A 17,934-nucleotide genomic window follows, 5' to 3' on the forward strand; every position below is an offset into this window, starting at 1 on the left:
TCATGAGATACAATGGTAAAAGATGTTTGCCCAACTTTTACTTTTTTGTTTCTTTGAGTCATGAATTTTACAATGTAAAAATTATCACAACATATGGATCACTGGTTCATAGAAGATGTTCGATACTTCAGGACTTTACCCATGGTTGAAACCGGCTCTTTGTAAGTTGTTCCATGAGTCTCTATCTCTAGCTACTTCTGAATTTTAGGTTTATGTGGTTGAGCCCATGGGGAAAAAAATGGACTATTACCCTCCTTATTGACCATATAGTTTGTGAACCAGAGACAACTCAAATGTGTTTGTGGAAGGATTCTTAGTTAACCTCCACAGATTGAGAGGTCTTAGCCAATGGATTATTAGGAGTTTCCTCCATAGTTGGGAATCTTTGATGATTCCCAATTTTATGGCCATATTCTAAAGGATTCACTAAGATTTCTTTAAAAAAAAAAGATTTATTTACTCATGACAGACACACAGAGAGCGCGAGAGAGAGGCAGAGACACATGCAGTGGGAGAAGGAGGTTCCATGCAGGGATCCCGATGTGGGACTCAATCCCGGGACTCTGGGGTCACACCCCAGGCTGAAGGCGGTGCTAAACCACTGGGCCACCAGGGCGGCCCAAGATTTCTTTTTTTATTGTCATTAATTTTTAATTATTCTATCTATGCTGATTTTTCCAATGAAATCATTAATCACTGCTCGTGAAAAAGGATTCCCTGATTTCTAGGGGTGTTGAACCTATCATTTCAATTCTACTTGGTGCCTGCATGTAACATAGAGCCATCTCTGTTCCAGCTCATTGTTTCTCCTCCTCAATCTTAGTAGTTATAGGATTCTACATAAAACCATGAGTATATGTTGAGAAAAGCATGTATCCTAAGAATATGCCTAACTCACAAATGCACTTACATCTTCAGGACCTGATCAGGCCAGGTGCCATAATCCCAACTTCTACTTTATTATGGGGTGCTCCTGGCACATAAGACTTGTAGATAAGTGGATCAGATAGCACCACATGCATAAAAGAAGGATCTATTAAGTCATATATGGTTTCCTGACATTTGATGATCAGGTATTCATTTTTTCCTGGAGCCGGTATCAAATCAAGAGCTAGTTTTAAAAGGAAACTCTATATGAAAATGAGGTTGTGCTTTTAATCTAGTACCTAAAGATCTCTGCTAAGGAAACTTTATTCAGGCTCCATATAGCAACCCTATTCAATAGAGACAAAGTGAAAAATGACAGAGCTACTTGTATTCCAGCCTTCAATAGCTGGAGAGGATTCTAACAATAGTCAGGTAAACTAATTTTTTTCTTTTTTTAGATTGGGACATCTTAGCGATATGGTTTTTGTTTCCAAAACCAAAGAGGAAGCACATTGCTAGTTTCATAGAACATGGAGATACAAGATGTAGCAAATTTCTCTTTTGTTATCCCAAATCATAGAACATCACAATTTTGTTGGCTTTATCTCCTATCTGCTGGTATCGTTTAAGGCATCTAAGGGTACCTGCTACTTCTTTATCTCTAGTTCCTATAGGCATGGTGGTAGAAATGTAGTAGAGCTGCTGTAGTCTGTGAAATATAGAGACAATCATGGTCACTAAGGACCATATTAGGTTCACAGAAACTGAGAATTGATGTAACCTGAGGAAAGTTGGTAATGGTCTAACTTATTTCACTGCCAAATAAACTTTTTTAAAGGCTCATTGGGATTTTTAAAAAAGAGGAAAAAAAGACCCCCCCCAAGTTAATACCTTTATATCAGGGTAGAAATACACTCATTCTTTAGCTTCAGTAAGCAGAATAGCAGTTACGGTTGGTACTATACCTGATTAAGTTTCTATGTATGCACTGTCCAAAATCCTTTCATCTTCTTTACTGGGCAAATAAATATATGTATATGATAGAAATCAACTCTGAATCTTCCAGAATTTTTGGTGATGATAATAACTTCTGTAATTCTGTGTTCCTTCCTGGTACATAATATTATTATTGATCATCATTCAAGTTTTTAAAATTTACTATACTGATAGAGAAACAAATGCCTAGGAACTTCAGACTGTTAATTCTCATTAGAGGAACCCTCACACCAGAGTTAAGGAATCAATGTAGGGAATCTGCTATTTGCTAAGGCTTTATATTCCCGTGATATACAAATAGTTTTAAAAATCAACATATATTTGTTTGTGGACCCCAATGAGCTTGCCATAAGCAACTCTTGGATAAAACTCTTATATCAGCTTACCACTAAAACCTTGGTTAACATCTGGCTCCCTAGAAATTAGAGGTGGCTAAAATCAAAAGTCTGAGTATTTTCCTTTTTCAATTGTAAGTTACTGAAGCTGTAGATACTTTTAAGGAAGACTAAAGGAAGTTGGTAGAACATACTTATTATTTAAGGATCCTTTTTTAAGAGTACCCAGCTCCTTTTTCATTTAAGATATTTTTGCTATGATATGACTCAGGTGTTGGAATTGATAACTCTTTAGTGGATATACCCATATCCCTACTGATGTCAGGAGGCCATTTTCTAGCCTACAGAGAGCATTTTAAAGTTGTTGTTTTAAACTCATATCTATTTTATCCCTGCCATTGAAGTATATACTCTTATTAACACAGTCATAATGAATTCCTAGTTTTCAATCTGCATCTTAATCTGAAAAGTTAAATATTTGAGCTTGCCTTTAATTTTTAAAGTTATAAAATGATATATTGATATTTAGAAGTCTTTCATGTGGTTCTAAGCAATAGAAACTTGGGTCAGTATCAGTCCCATAAGAACCTTCTTGTCTCACATATCTTTCATCTTTTCCAACACGGTAGGGGGCTATAAAAAGCATTAGCCATCTGGAGAAGAAGACAGTTCTTTCACTGGGATTCCTTCCTTCCTTCCTTCCTTCCTTCCTTCCTTCCTTCCTTCCTTCCTTCCTTCCTCCCTTCCTCCCTTCCTTTCTTCCTTCCCATTTTTTTTCATACCTTCAGTTTGCTGAATGTGGATATAATTTATTCTTCTTTTACTCCTTCAAGATCCTTGACAAATTTATTAATAATTCCAGGTTCTCTGTATCACAGTCTGCTTACATCTCTAAGAAATCCCCATGCTCACTCTCCTCCTTATGTGGTCATGGTCATCATCTTGTCCATGGCAAAAAACACACAATTCATTCTCTAGTAAACTCTGGAAGTGCAAGCTACTCAAATGCAACTACTACCTTTTTTTTGGGGGGGGGGGTTGTCAATCAGAGTTAGATGGCCCAACTTTTGTCTTTGACTTTTATCAGGAGTCATAAACCAGTCCATTCTGTATCTCCCAATACCACAAGAGATTCATTTTAAGCTGAGTAGTCTCATTGAATTCTCTCTTAGTAGACTTGAAGTGAAAACTAGGCAAATTTATTTCTTCTCTTTTTGAGAGAGGAACATAAAACTCACATTAAAAAAAATCTTCTTTACATATCCTTAATATTTTTAATGAAATTGCAAAGCTTAAGAACTTCTAACCAAGTCTCATACATTTCTCTTTCTGCCTAATATCTCACTCTCATATCTTATCATTCATGCAAAAATTTCCACTTTAACATTTTGTTATACTAATGGAGCTAAGTCTGATGTTGGGCAGCTAACAATAACAAAATTCTTTCATAGTGATTCTTCTCTAAATGTGCTCAGTTGACTATATTCCTTTTAAAGAGTGGCACAATATGTATATTGTGTCTTGAGCAAATTAGATGAAAAGAAAGCAAGTAGAACTTACTGAGAATATGTCATATGAAAGGTATTCTGCTAAGTGTTTTCTCCACATAAGGGAGATGATAAATCTAGAAGAAAAAAATGGGGGGTGGGAAAGGTGATGCACTAATATTAGGGAAGTTTTTAAATACGTTTCATTCAGCAAGAGAGATTATTAAGAGAGTGGACTGAAGAAATCTCCATCACCACCAAATTTGCAATTTTGTCCCTACTCTTCTCTTTCATCAGTTATGTGTTCTTGCTCCAATTGAATTAAACACATTGGTCATCCCCTGGGCATTCTGTAACATAGTTTCTAAAGATTCAACTTTAAGTTCACTCTTCAGTTGTCTTTTCTTAGCTTGTCCTCAGTATACCTCCAATCTATACTCACTGAATTAATTTGAGAAAATTCCATGAACATTTATACAGACTCTTAGAACAATTCCACATGAATGGACTCCTTCAAATTCTAAAAGTCCACCTTTCTTCCTGTGTGAAATAAATACCCAAATATTGGATAAATCAATTTTTATTTGTGGAAGAGAGAAATTATAGAATTCTACCTTTTTAAAAAATAGGTTCATTTGTTGAACAAATGGGTTTTTCATTTTATATATGAAATGTTATTTCTCACAAATATACCTCAGCTGATATTTTGGATAAGCATAGGAACAAACTATTTCTAAGGCACTGTGATTTTTACATGTTTATGCCATGGATAATTTTTAGTCAATAATTTAAGTATTTTCATTTATGCATCACTGTCTTTGGTTAGCTCTAATCAGAAAAGATAGATTTACCTTGGCAATGATTTTCAACAAGAAAATGATTTATCATTGTTTCCCAAGAAAGGTGTTGTCCAGTGTTCTGCTAATTTTAAAAGTACACAGGACTAGTTTCAGAATGGAGTATGTGCAAACACCATATTATTTACAGCAAACTAAATATAATGCCTTGATTTGGCACTGCCTGCTTGATATTTCTCTTGAAAACTGTTACATATGTTTGTTTTGAGTTTCTGCCAAAATAGCAAGATTGTTAAATATCTTTCATGTACTTCTCTTTAAATGCAAGGAAAGATTACAGATTACCTTAGCTTAACTTTTATACAACAGTCCAATGGGCACTAAATCCTTTGGAAGAAAAGAATAATATTTGAATTATATAGAAAAAAAGCATGTATAAACACAAATGTATCATAACTGTAACATGTCAATATTCATTTTTATACCTAAATCAACTCTATCCATTATATTGTGACTTGTTTTTAAATTACATGTAGAATACAGTGAGATTGTAATTAGGTGGGGGTTGATTATCTAGGTTGTCAATTATTCAGGGGTTTTGCTTCCCCTTCTTCTTCTTCCTGCTGTCCACATTTCGGACAGTTATCACCTTGTTAGTATTTCTATTCTCTGCTTGTTAGTGAGACTGGCAGGGAAAGGAAAAAGGTGTGAAAACTTAAATCCATAGATATGATTACTTGCAAGACTTTCCCGCAAAAGCTGGTAGTGGAAGAGTTTGAAGCTAATTGTTAAAATTATGTTTGAGGTATGTGTCTTTCACTTACACTTGTTTACCTAATCCTCCATATATCAGAGAATTAAAAGGAAGCTGCAATCCCTACAAAGAGTAGAAAATTATGGAAGCTTTTTGAGAAAATTACTTTAGATGGGATTCTGAGGAACCTTATGTAAAATGCTCAACCTAATAATTCAAATTTTTACATTTCAGACAATCATATTGGAAAAAGTTATAATTTGCTCCCTAACAAACTGTTCAGACACATAATTAAACCTTGACCAAATATGACTGATGAATCTCTTTAATTGGGACAAAATGTGAATCTGAAGGTATTTCATATATTTATGTTTTGCAGGAAAATCACGGTATATAACAGACATGTTTAAATGTTTTACTATCCTTTATTTAAAAGTTTTATATTTTTTCTTTGGGTAAATCTGGGTGTGTTTGAAAGCATTTTTCTAAGTCTATTTTTAAAGATATGCAATTCACATGATTTGAGACATTCCATTTTTTTACTCCTCCTAAATATTAAAACTTCATGTAAACATTCATTTTTAAATAATAGTCATAAAATATTTATTGAGCATTAACTTCATGCCCAACATACATTAGACATTTGAGATAAAACGGGAAGCAATTTAGACATTGTTATGCCCTCACAGTACTCACAGTCTGAGAGTGAAGGCAAACATTGTTCAAATAACCCTACAATACCTTTTGCACCCCATTCAGGGTGAAGCTCATCAAAGAATGATATGAAGGACAGGAGGAATAATCCAAGCACTCAATTTAGTAGATCTCTGCAATTTCAGGCCAATTTAGGGCTCCATAAATGAGTCTTTTCACTTTTCCCTAGAGTCCATCATTTCTGCCTTGATTATTAGAACACATGAGACAATGTGAAGTTATAGTAACTTGACCTACAAATATACATTTTAAAGAAAGTGAGATGTGAAAGGGAATATAAAGGAAGGGAAAAGAAATGTTGGGAAATATCAGGAAGGGAGACAGAACATAAAGACTCCTAACTCTGGGAAACGAACTAGGGGTGGTGGAAGGGGAGGAGGGCGGGTGTTGGAGGGGAATGGGTGACGGGCACTGAGGTGGACACTTGACGGGATGAGCACTGGGTGTTTTTCTGTATGTTGGTAAATTAAACACCAATAAAAGTTAAAAAAAAATAAATAAAAAAAATAAAGAAAGTGAGAAAAAATAATAGATCTATAATATCTCCCCAAATCACCAATATAGATACTTGATTTAGAAATTTATTTATAATCCAACCCCATTTTCTCCTGTCTCTTTTTTGACCCCCCTGATTATCCCAGTCAGTAGCGCTCTGAGGATTCTGCTCCTCCCCTGAAAGATCACAAAACACTGCCTCTTGCAATGCCCAAATTAGGCTTGAATGCCCAAGTTATTATAAATTGGAAATGGTTTATTTCTTTCAACCTACATATTTTGTACTGCACAACTTTTTGTAGTGATAGATGACAAGAAAAATTTGTCTTAGAATTCTGTGATAAGAAGTAAAGAACTAAGTTTTCCTTTCTGTTATGTCTTATCACACTAATCAATGGCTGATGGCAGAAGAAAATCTTTTTCTTTCTTTCTTTCTTTCTTTCTTTCTTTCTTTCTTTCTTTCTTTCTTTCTTTTCTTTCTTTCTTCCTTCTTTCCTTCCTTCCTTCCTTCCTTCCTTCCTTCCTTCCTTCCTTCCTTCCTTTTCTTTCTTTCTTCTTTCTTTCTTTCTTTCTTTCGTCTTCTTTCTTTCTTCTTCTTCTTCTTCTTCTTCTTCTTCTTTTCTTTCTTTCTTTTTTCTCTTTCTTTCTTTCTTTCTTTCTTTTTCTTCTTTTCTTTCTTTCTTTCTTTCTTTCTTTCTTTCTTTCTTTCTTTCTTCTTTCTTTCTTTCTTTCTTCTTTTTCTTTTTTTTAACACGCCTATTATGGGGATCCCTGGGTGGCACAGCGGTTTAGCGCCTGCCTTGGGCCCAAGGCGCGATCCTGGAGACCCAAGATCGAATCCCACGTCGGGCCCCTGGTGCATGGAGCCTGCTTCTCCCTCTGCCTATGTCTCTGCCTCTCTCTCTCCGTGACTATCATAAATAAATAAAAATTTAAAAAAGAGACTATTTCAAAAAAAAAAAAACCACACCTATTATGACAGGTGGCTTATGGTCCAGATGGTATCGTTCAGCATGGTGGAGGCTTTGTCATGTTGGGTACCTGATGACCCCATCTTCGCTTTGATTTTCTTTGGATATGTAGCCTGAATGAAAAGTAACTTTGTATGTATTAAGCCATTGAGAATCTGAATTGTTCATTAATGCAACAGAAACTAGCCCATCCAACTACTACATTTAAGTTCCAGTTTTTTCTCAGATATGTCCACTTACATCTAAAGTAGAGTTTAAAAATACTCCCAAGTATGATAATAAACAATAGGCAGGTAACAATAAGACAACAAAAAGTAGGAGAAACATTTTCTCTTGTGTGTTATCCTTATTATTAATAATTTATCCCAAATAGATTATTAATAATAATGTTCACTAAACATGATATGTGGTACAGAAGAAATTCTATGTCACACATGTACATACATATTTAGAAAAATCTTTTGAATATTTTAATGAAGGAAGCAGTCTTTTCCTACAAATTGCTGTAATTAAATCCACCTATGTTATTACAATGGAGAAGTAAGATTTTGTTTCATGCAACAGATTGGTGCACTTCCATATGGTGTTCTATCAGAATAGAGTCATTATTAAGGCCATTGAGTTATTGGTTGAAAGAATATTCTGAGGAATTCAGTATTTATCTTTTGCATATTTTCTATCACAATAAAATGAGAGATTGGTATCATTTGAGATGACTCAAGGCATCAGATAGCAAACAGGCTGAGGATGCATTTATCCTGTTGTTAATTAAAAGAAGACCTGGTCTATGCTTCCAGGACATGAAGGCAACTGTCCTATCGAATCATGGTTATGACACATCTTTTCCATTGCAGGACATACCCAAAATGGAATATGATCACTCTACACTTCAGCTTGACCAGTCTCCATTTTATATTCAATGGGAACTCCCTAATTGCTGATTAGTAGTATAAAGAAATGTCTGTCATATATACTGACAATACCCTAATTAGTGAGGTCCCTTGTAGTACATTTGTGTTTACAAGAGTAATTTTTTTCTATATAATTAGAATTAGTGAGTGCCCCCACCGCTCCCAGTTAGGACACTGAGTATGCTGAGACTCAGCCCTCCTCCTCCTCAAAAATAAATAAATAAATAAATAAAATAAAAATAAATGCGGCTTCTAGCTTATCTCATGCCAAAGTACATAGTCATCAAACCCAGCAAGTTAAAAAAATATATGGTTCTTATTCTTTGTGATTATTTGACAGATTTATGTATTATGAAAGACTACTTTTTCACCAGAGTTTAATTTTATTGACGTTGAGTTACACAAATGAGTTTTTAAAACACTGGTCATATTTCAAAACATTCATGTGTATCGTGAAGAATTTTGCCAATTTCAAAGTTAAAGAGAGCAGTATCTACACAAGCCTGCACATTCTTACTTCAAAAATGAACTGTGAAATTGGAGATACTGTAGAACTAGAGTCCATATAAGATTACTTTCTCTTCCTACTCAAACTGCAAGTTTAGGAGGTTCTCAAAACTACTCTTGGTTTTGATAATTTGCTGGAGGACTCCCAGAACTCTTTGGAAGCTCTGTACTCATAGTTTATTATAAAGAAAAGGTACAGATTAAAATCCATCAATGGAAGAAGTGCATAGGGCAGAGTATGGGAAAATACTAAATATGTATGGAGCTTTCATTGCCTTCTCACCATGGAGTCAGAATGTATTAATTCCCCACCATGAATTTGTCACAACATATATGGAGCATCATCAACCACTGAAGCTCACCCAAGCCCAGGTGTACAGAGTTTTTACAGAGGCTTCATATCATAGGCATGACCGAGTGATTGCTCATGTGATTACTCTTACTCCCAGGTCAACCCATACCATGTAGCCCAAAGCCTTCACCACACATCACAAACAAAGATTATCAAGCAGGGTCTGAGGGCAAGGTCCAGATATCACTTTGGGCAAAGTTAAGTTCTTCACTACACAGATACACAGCTTATTCCTCTGAAAAGTCCCTTGAAAGATGGCAAATTTTGAAGGACAATTCTGCACCTTTTGTTTGCTTGTTTTTACCTTTTTAAGACTGTTTTCATCTTAGAGAGTTATTTCGAAGTATTTCTAAGATTTCTTAACACATCCCTAAATTCTCTATCATGTCAAAGATATGAATTTTTTTTCCCATTCATTCTAATTCTCCTTTTAAGACTAAGGAGTGATCAACTCTTGTAGCTGTCACCAGCAAATTGATAGTACTTCTGACTTAAACAGCTGTGTGTGTGTGTGTGTGTGTGTGTGTGTGTGTGTGTGTCTTTGCCTAGTTAACATATCTACTGGTAACTCTGAGATTATAGAAGTCATTGGAACTTAAAGAATTTGAAATCTAAATAAGCCATTAAATCAATCCACATGAATTCAATTGTAAGAAGAGCTTTCATTTTTGTGTTCTTTAAACAGTAAAACTTATACAAATTTATATAATCAACTAATAATTATATAAAACAATATAGGTTACTATTTAGCATGCAAATCTATTCATCATGGGTACATACCTGTTAATAACTTTTTAAAACAATTTTTGTGAGATCTACCAGTTGACACCTAATAAACAACTTTATCTTGACCATATACTTAAAAGGCAATACAACTACTGCTAAAAATATTGGCTATAATCCACATTTAAAATATTCATATATGCATTTATTTAGTTAGTCCAAAATTATGATGTAAAGTACATCAAAAGGAGAAAATTTGTGAAATGGCTATATGCATATAGTTAAGGTTTACTACAGAGAGCCAAGTAGGGAATACTATTTATGTATTCTTAAAACATTGAGCTTCTTTATTTAAGCTAAAGAATTGAATATGTAAGTAAGAAAAATAGTAGAATCATTTTTATTTATTTTAATTAAAATATTTTTCCCTTGGAACAGCTAATGATATTTCAAAGATCCATTTCCCTAGTGCTTGACCATAATTCAAAGACATAAGTGGGTAAACTATTATGTCTTACCACACAAGTAAGAGGTAACCTTTGAATTTCTAATTGAATTTTAAGAAAATAAATGATTTTTAGGTTTTCATGTTATTAAGCAGGATAAATACAGAGAATTCTCTATTATGCAAAGCTGCTAATAGAAAGAGAAAACGGATCAGAACAAATGAAGCTCCTTCCCTTTTTTTAAAAAAAAAAATTTTTTTTAAATTATTTATTCATGATAGTCAGAGAGAGAGAGAGAGGCAGAGACACAGGCAGAGGGAGAAGCAGGCTCCATGCACCGGGAGCCCGACGTGGGACTGGATCCCGGGTCTCCAGGATCGCGCCCTGGGCCAAAGGCAGGCGCCAAACCGCTGTGCTACCCAGGGATCCCAGCTCCTACCATTTTAAAGCAAACATAGAAAGGTAAAGTCAGTCTATCTCTCTATTCTTTGTCTATTTCTGACTCTTTCAATCTGTCTCTGTCTTTCCTCCTCTTTGTAAAACAAGAATGAGTCATTCATAAGCCTTGAAGTTCTTCAACATACATGTGCCCTACTTGTTTATCACCATTACCCCTAGTTTGTTATTTTTTAATACTGATAACTTCTTTATTTATTTTCAAGTAGATCATTACATTTTTATTTCCATTTTGCAATTGTAAAAGTTATCTTAAAAATGCTCAAATATCTTTTGTTGTTGAAAGCTGGAAGAGGAAACTGTATGTATTAGTAGCATTGGATTGATTAATGCATATAAAGTTAGTAAGTTGCTATCAGCAAATACATGGAGTTTAAATTAGAATTAGAATTTAACATTGCATTACTTAGTGGAATTGTTATACTTTATTGTAATGTAGACCAGGCATCAAAATATTAGTTATTAGTTAAATAGCATTAAAAACTGAAATAGTAATATAGAGTAATAATTCATGTCAGACCTTTGTAAAACATCGGAAATATTCCAGAATACTTGAAATATATTTTTGCATTCTAAACCTTCCAAATATAGGGGTCATAGAAATACTTATAAAGGTATAAAGAAAACAGAATTTAAAAATACTGCTATTGGGGCACCTGGGTGGCTCAGTCAGTTAGTTGGGTATCTAAATCTTGATTTCAGCTGAGGTCATGATCTCAAGATTGGAAGATCAAGCCCTAGTCAGGCTCTATACTCAGCATGGAGTCTGCTTTTCTCTCTCCTTCTGCTCCTCCCCCTCACTCACCTTCTCTCTCTCCCTCTCTCTAAAATAACTAAGTAAATAAATAAAATCTTGAAAAAATACTGCTATTTTTCAGTTTTTGATTATAGTAATGTACTTTGTGAAAAAAGAATAGGGCAATTCTGAGATTTGTGATATAATGTTTTCTAAGCTTATTTGACTATAAAACCTATGTTCATGGAGCATCTGAAAATCACTTTATGGGCCTACTAAGTAATATATCATTGATCTACCAAGTAATTTACCATTTTTAAAAAATTCCAATAACCTACATTGTATTTTATCATTCCATGATACACACAAAATATTTTAGGACCTGCCTTTTGGAACCAGAAATATTTAATCACAAAAAATAATAATTGTATAGTAGTGAAGAAAATGTGAATATTACAAGAGACCATTATCATGTACTTATCTGTCAATGGTGGGATGGTGGTATATTTCATTTGTGTTCTATAAATGCTATCATTTGAAGATATGGTTATATTTTATTGAGTTCATGAAAAAAGAAATATCTTCTTTCAGAAGGAGGTGAAATAAGCAAACTATGGGCATTAATATCTATGAAATTGTTAAAATGAAATGGGCAGTGACCAAAAAGTAACTGTAACATAAACAAACTGGGACTACTCTTCAGAAGAGTATTAAATAGATTCATATCATGTTCTAAATCTATTCCAAGTATGGAAAATCTCCAAGTAAGCCCTTTCTCAAGTCAATTGGTATTTTGAAGATACAGTGTGAATTAATAAGAACGGAAGTGTGAACAATAAACCAGGTGTTATATAAAGAGTAAATACACCTAATGATGGGAAAGTCAGACCTTTTATATTAAGATCAGGAACAAGGTAAAAATATCCCCCATTTTACTCATTTTCAACACCATGCTGAAAGTTGCTAATGCAATAAACTAAAAAAAAATTAAAGACATATAAATTAAGTTGGAAGAGTTACAACTACCTCTGTTCACAGATTACATGACAATCTATGTAGAAAATTGAAAACAGTCAACAAAAGCAACAACAGTAACTTCTGAAATTAAAAGAGATTATAGCATTGTTGGGAAAACATAGGCTATTATACAAAAGTCAATTATTCGTCTGTATATTGCCAATGAACAAGTAAAATTTGAATAAAAACACAATGCTATTTACATCAGCACTCCCAAATGTAATAATTCAGTATCACCTAACAAAAAATTTGTATAAGATCTATATAAGGAAAACTGTAAAAGTCTGATGAATTAAATCAAGGGAGAACTAAATAAATGGAAAGATATTCCATGTTCATGGATAAAAAGACATTCATATTGTCAAGATGTCAGTTCTTCCCAACATGATCTACAGATTTAATGCAATCTCAGTCAAAATCGTGGAAGTTATTTTGTATATCTCAACAAATTAATTCTAAAGTGTATATGGAGATGTAAAAGACCCAGAAAAACGAACACAATATTGAGGAATAACAGAGTTGAAGTACTGATACTACCCAGTTTCAAGACTGAATAGAAAGGTACAATAAATAATGCAGTGTAATATTCGAGAAAGAATATCAAATAGACCAATGGAACAGAATAGAAGGCCCAGAAATAGATGCACAAACATATAGTTAACTGATCTTTGACAAAGGAGCAAAGGCAATACAATGAAGCAAAACTAATATTTTCCAAAAAATGGTACTGGAACGACTGGATGTGCACATATCAAAACATGAATCTAGATAACAGATCTTACACTTTACAAAAATTAACTCAAAATTGATCATAGACCTAATGTACAACACAAAACTGTAAAACTCCTACAACATAACATAGGAGAAAACCTAGATGATCTTGGTTATAGCAATGACTTTTTAGATACAGTACCAAAGCCATGATGCATGGAAAAAAATAATTGATAAGTTGAACCTCATTGAAATTAAAAGCTTCTGTCTGTATAAGGTAACATCAAAAGAATGAGAAAACAAACCACAGACTAACAGAAAATATTTACAAAGTTCAAATCTGATAAAGGACAGTGATCCAAGGGCTTCTCCAAGGTAGAAGAATCCTTAAAACTCAAAAATAACCCAATTTTAAAAATGGGTCAAAGACCTTATTTGATACCTTAACAAAGATTTATCGATGACAAATAAGCATGTGAAAGATGTTCCACATCATATGTCGTCATTAGGCAAACACAAATGTTTTAAAAAATGACATATTACCACACACCTAGTAGAATCACCAAAATGTGGGATACTGACAACACCAAATCCTGGTAAGAAGGTGGAACACAGGAACTCTCATTCATTGCTGGTGGGAGTATAAAAATGGTACAGCGACTTTGGAAGACAGTTTAGTGATATCTTACAAAACTAAATATATTCTTATCCAATGATTCAGCAATTACACTCCTTGGTATTTACTTGAAGGAGCTGAAAACATATGTCTACACAAAAAAACCTGCACATGGATGTTTATCACAGCTTCTTGATAATTGCTGAAACTTGGAAGCAACCAAGATGTCCTTTAGTAGATGAAGGAATAAATAGACTGTGGTATATCCAAACAATGGAATGTTAATCAGTGCTAAAAAGAAATGAGTCATCAAGCTATGAAAGGACATAGAGGAAACTTAAATGCATATTACCAAGTGAAATAAACCAATCTTCTAAGGTTACATACAGTATGATTCCAACTATATGACTTCCTGGAAAAGCCAAAACTATGGAGACAGTAAAAAGGTTAGTGGTTTCCAGGATTCTGGTCAGGGGAGGGCAGGGGGGACAAATAGGAGGAGCACAGAAGACTTTTAGGGCAGTGAAAATTCTCTATGATACTATATTGATAGATACACATCATTATACATTTGTTCAAACCCATAGAATGTATAACCACCAAGAGTAACTCCTACTGTAAACTGAAGACTTTGGGTGATTACGTTGTGTCAGTGTAGCTTCATCAATGATAACAAATGTTCCACTCTGGTCGGAGAAATTCATGATGAAGGAGGCTATGCATGCAAGAGGGCAGGCAATACCTTGGGGATTTTCAAAATTAGAAAGTAAAAACAGTAGATATGTAGCATTTTGTTTATTGCCTTAAGTTTTAAGCACTTTTACATATTAAATTAAATTTAGAAAGCTGTTTATGTTAAATTGCCATGTAATCTATAACTAATAAAGATGAGGCCTTGTTAACACTGGGACTTTATTTAGCTCCTGATGTTACTTATTTGTAACATAATCAACATGATTTCTATCACTTTGGCTTATATATTTTTTCTACTATCATAATCCACCATTAAGTATAGTCAATCTGTGAAAATTGATGAAATAAAAAGAAAAAATAAACATACAAAGAATTTGTTCAATTTGGGCAGGGATTTATTTATAATATTTATCTAGTAAAGCATAAGAAAAAATAATGTTTCAAATTTCTTAAATTCAAAGATAGTCATTTTTGGTGGAAATTCTTATCTTTATGTAGGCCAACAATCAGGCATTGATTTTTGCATGTTTTCTTCTGAAATTGCATGGCAGCTCTTTCTCTGTTTTATTTCAAAAGGCAAGTGTTACCTTAGCTTTAAAGAACTTCTCCTGTTTCTAATTACTGTACACTGCCTTTGTTACTAAGCATTCCTGAGTGATCATGAATAATTTTAAGTTATGTTTCAGTGTATTGAGGCTCTGGGACTAAAATGTCAAATTAGAAAGAGAAATGAGGGCCAAACATCTTCCTTTGTGTCTTAAATAAGATATTTTAAAATTGGGAATTCTCAATTGTTTGAGTCAGGATCAGTAAAAGCTTGAGCAAAGGCACTGAGATTTTATCGATGATGACTGGTATTTTTCAAATTTTTAAGACAATTCCAAATTTCCTGTGGAAAAAAAATGAGTATATAATTTTATGTATTCAAAATATTAAAATAAACATTTAACCAACTTTATCTCAATACAGAGTTGACACCAGGGGTGCCTTCAGCTCAGGTCATGATCTCAGGGTTCTGGAATCCTGGGCTTGAGGGGCTCAAGCCCCTCAGGCTCCTGGCTCAGTGGAGTCTGCTTCTCCTTCTCCCTCTGTCCCTCCTCCTCCTCCACCCTGCTCATGATCTCATTCTCTCAAATAATTAAATAAAATTAAAAAAAAAAAAGAGCTGACATCAGTTAGCAAAAATAGTAAATGAAAATGTAGGCAGAGGAGGAAATTGATTTGATTGACAACCTGCAGACGAAACATTTTACTGCTATGCATTTGGTATTGTAATATCTTTTTGAAATAAAAGAACATACATGAAATTGCTTAGGTTGAATTTAAAGTCTTAATGTACAGAGATTTATTAAAAACTTTGAAGATACATAATCTTTTAAAATACATAAAAATTCACTTAGTGTACCTCCAATTAATGGAAGTTGACCATTGAAGTTTACACATATTATATATATAAATATTATACATATGTATATTTTACATATATGGGCATATCTATATATATGTTTCTAAGTACTTTATCAAATGTACATATATATGTGTGTGTCTATCATCTATCTATTTATCTATCTATCTATCATCTATCTACCAGTTTTCGAATTCTCAACTTTCTTGCAGTTAGTTCTGGTCAATTCACTATCTTTAGTCAGTGAAATGTAACAGAAATGTTTGTTGTACTTCTGAGAAGTCTCCTCAAAAGGAAGATGCTAGGCTCCTCCTCCTCTTTTTTCCATAAACCGTTTTGAAATGCAAGCTGAATTTGGGATTTGTACCAGTCATTCTGGACAATTGGAACAAGTTCTATGCTTAAAGATTGAATGCACCAAAATATACTTAGACAGGGGGGCACACAAAGCAATCAACTTTTACAAAAGTTGTTTGAACCTTCTGATTGAACTGAAGGGACAGGACAGGACCCTAAGTTCTGAATCCCTGATGATTTGTAAAAGGACCAAGTGTGGTTTGACCTCTCTACTTTCAGATTTTTCAATGGGATTAATTCGATGTTTAAATAGTAAGTGGTTGGACCCTCAGACTCCGGGGTTCCCCCAAAACAAAAACAAAAACAAAGAAGAAAGAGTCTGTACTTTAAAGATACACACTAATGAATGAAATGATACCAAGGCAAGAAGTGGCTGGAAACTATGTCAGTGTGTATGGTGGATATGCAGTATTGAAAGAGGTTTGGAATGAGGAGATAGGATTGGCCTTACATTGATAATGTTTGAAGCTGGCAGGTGGGCACATAAGGGTTCATTATAGGATTACTTCTGTGTCTTGAAAGATTCAGTCATAGAAATGAGAGGATATATTTAAAATATCCAAAGGATACCTTAACCAAAGGGAGATATAGAGAGAAAGGAGAGACAATAGAGAGACAAGTTGAGAGAAAGAAACAGAGGACACGTGTAGAAGGAAAATTAAAAATGGAATAAAAAAGGCATCATACTTCTCAAAAGTAACCCTTTTACTAGTTACTATGACAAAATATCTTTGAAATTATTTAACACCGAATTTTTTAGAAAAAAAAATTAACTCAGAAAAAAAAAAAAATTAACTCAGAATAGAAAGAAAGAGAATATTTTAACTCAGAATTTTACATTTAGATAAAAGGTCAATCAAGTATAAAGGCATAATTAAGACTTTTTAAAAATTTAAGGTTGGCTCTTATTCTTGACAAGTATTAGAGAAACTCTAAGAAAATGGAGTAGTAAAGAGAAATACAATAGATTCAAGAAACAGAAAAGTCAACACAAAGCAGAGAAAAGTCAAGTATCAAGATGGCAGTGATGGTCTAAATTTAGAAAGCAACTTAGATTAGATGAGGCAGGAGTTGAGATACTGTTACTAGAGAAAATATATATAAAAATATACATATAACTGATTATACAATATGCTTGAGTTTTGAAAAATTAGTATTGGGCATTTGAAATAGTTGGTGGAACATTTTTTTAATATAAATAGGAAACTAACCAAAATGGAAAACATTACCATGATTAATCCAATAAAAATCAAGAGTGATTCTCTCCATGTGGGAGCATATAATATTAATTTCACTATAAACATGTAAAACTGACTTCAATGAATCCCAATTTATAGTAATCTCTTAGGAGAATTACAAAGGAAAAATAAAATAAAATGGTGAAATTGCCAAAAAGTAAAATTAATAGGTCATTTTAAAATTGATAAATCAAGAATTGAATTATAAGTTTATTATTTAATAATATGGTAGCAAAGAATTAAAAGCTGAGATAGCAGAGCTGGGAATTAGAAAAATATACAGCGGGATCCCTGGGTGGCGCAGCAGTTCGGTGCCTGCCTTTGGCCCAGGGCGTGATCTTGGAGACCCG

The sequence above is a fragment of the Vulpes lagopus genome, chromosome 11 (genome assembly GCF_018345385.1).
Source record: "Vulpes lagopus strain Blue_001 chromosome 11, ASM1834538v1, whole genome shotgun sequence".
NCBI classification, from domain to species: Eukaryota; Metazoa; Chordata; class Mammalia; order Carnivora; family Canidae; genus Vulpes; species Vulpes lagopus.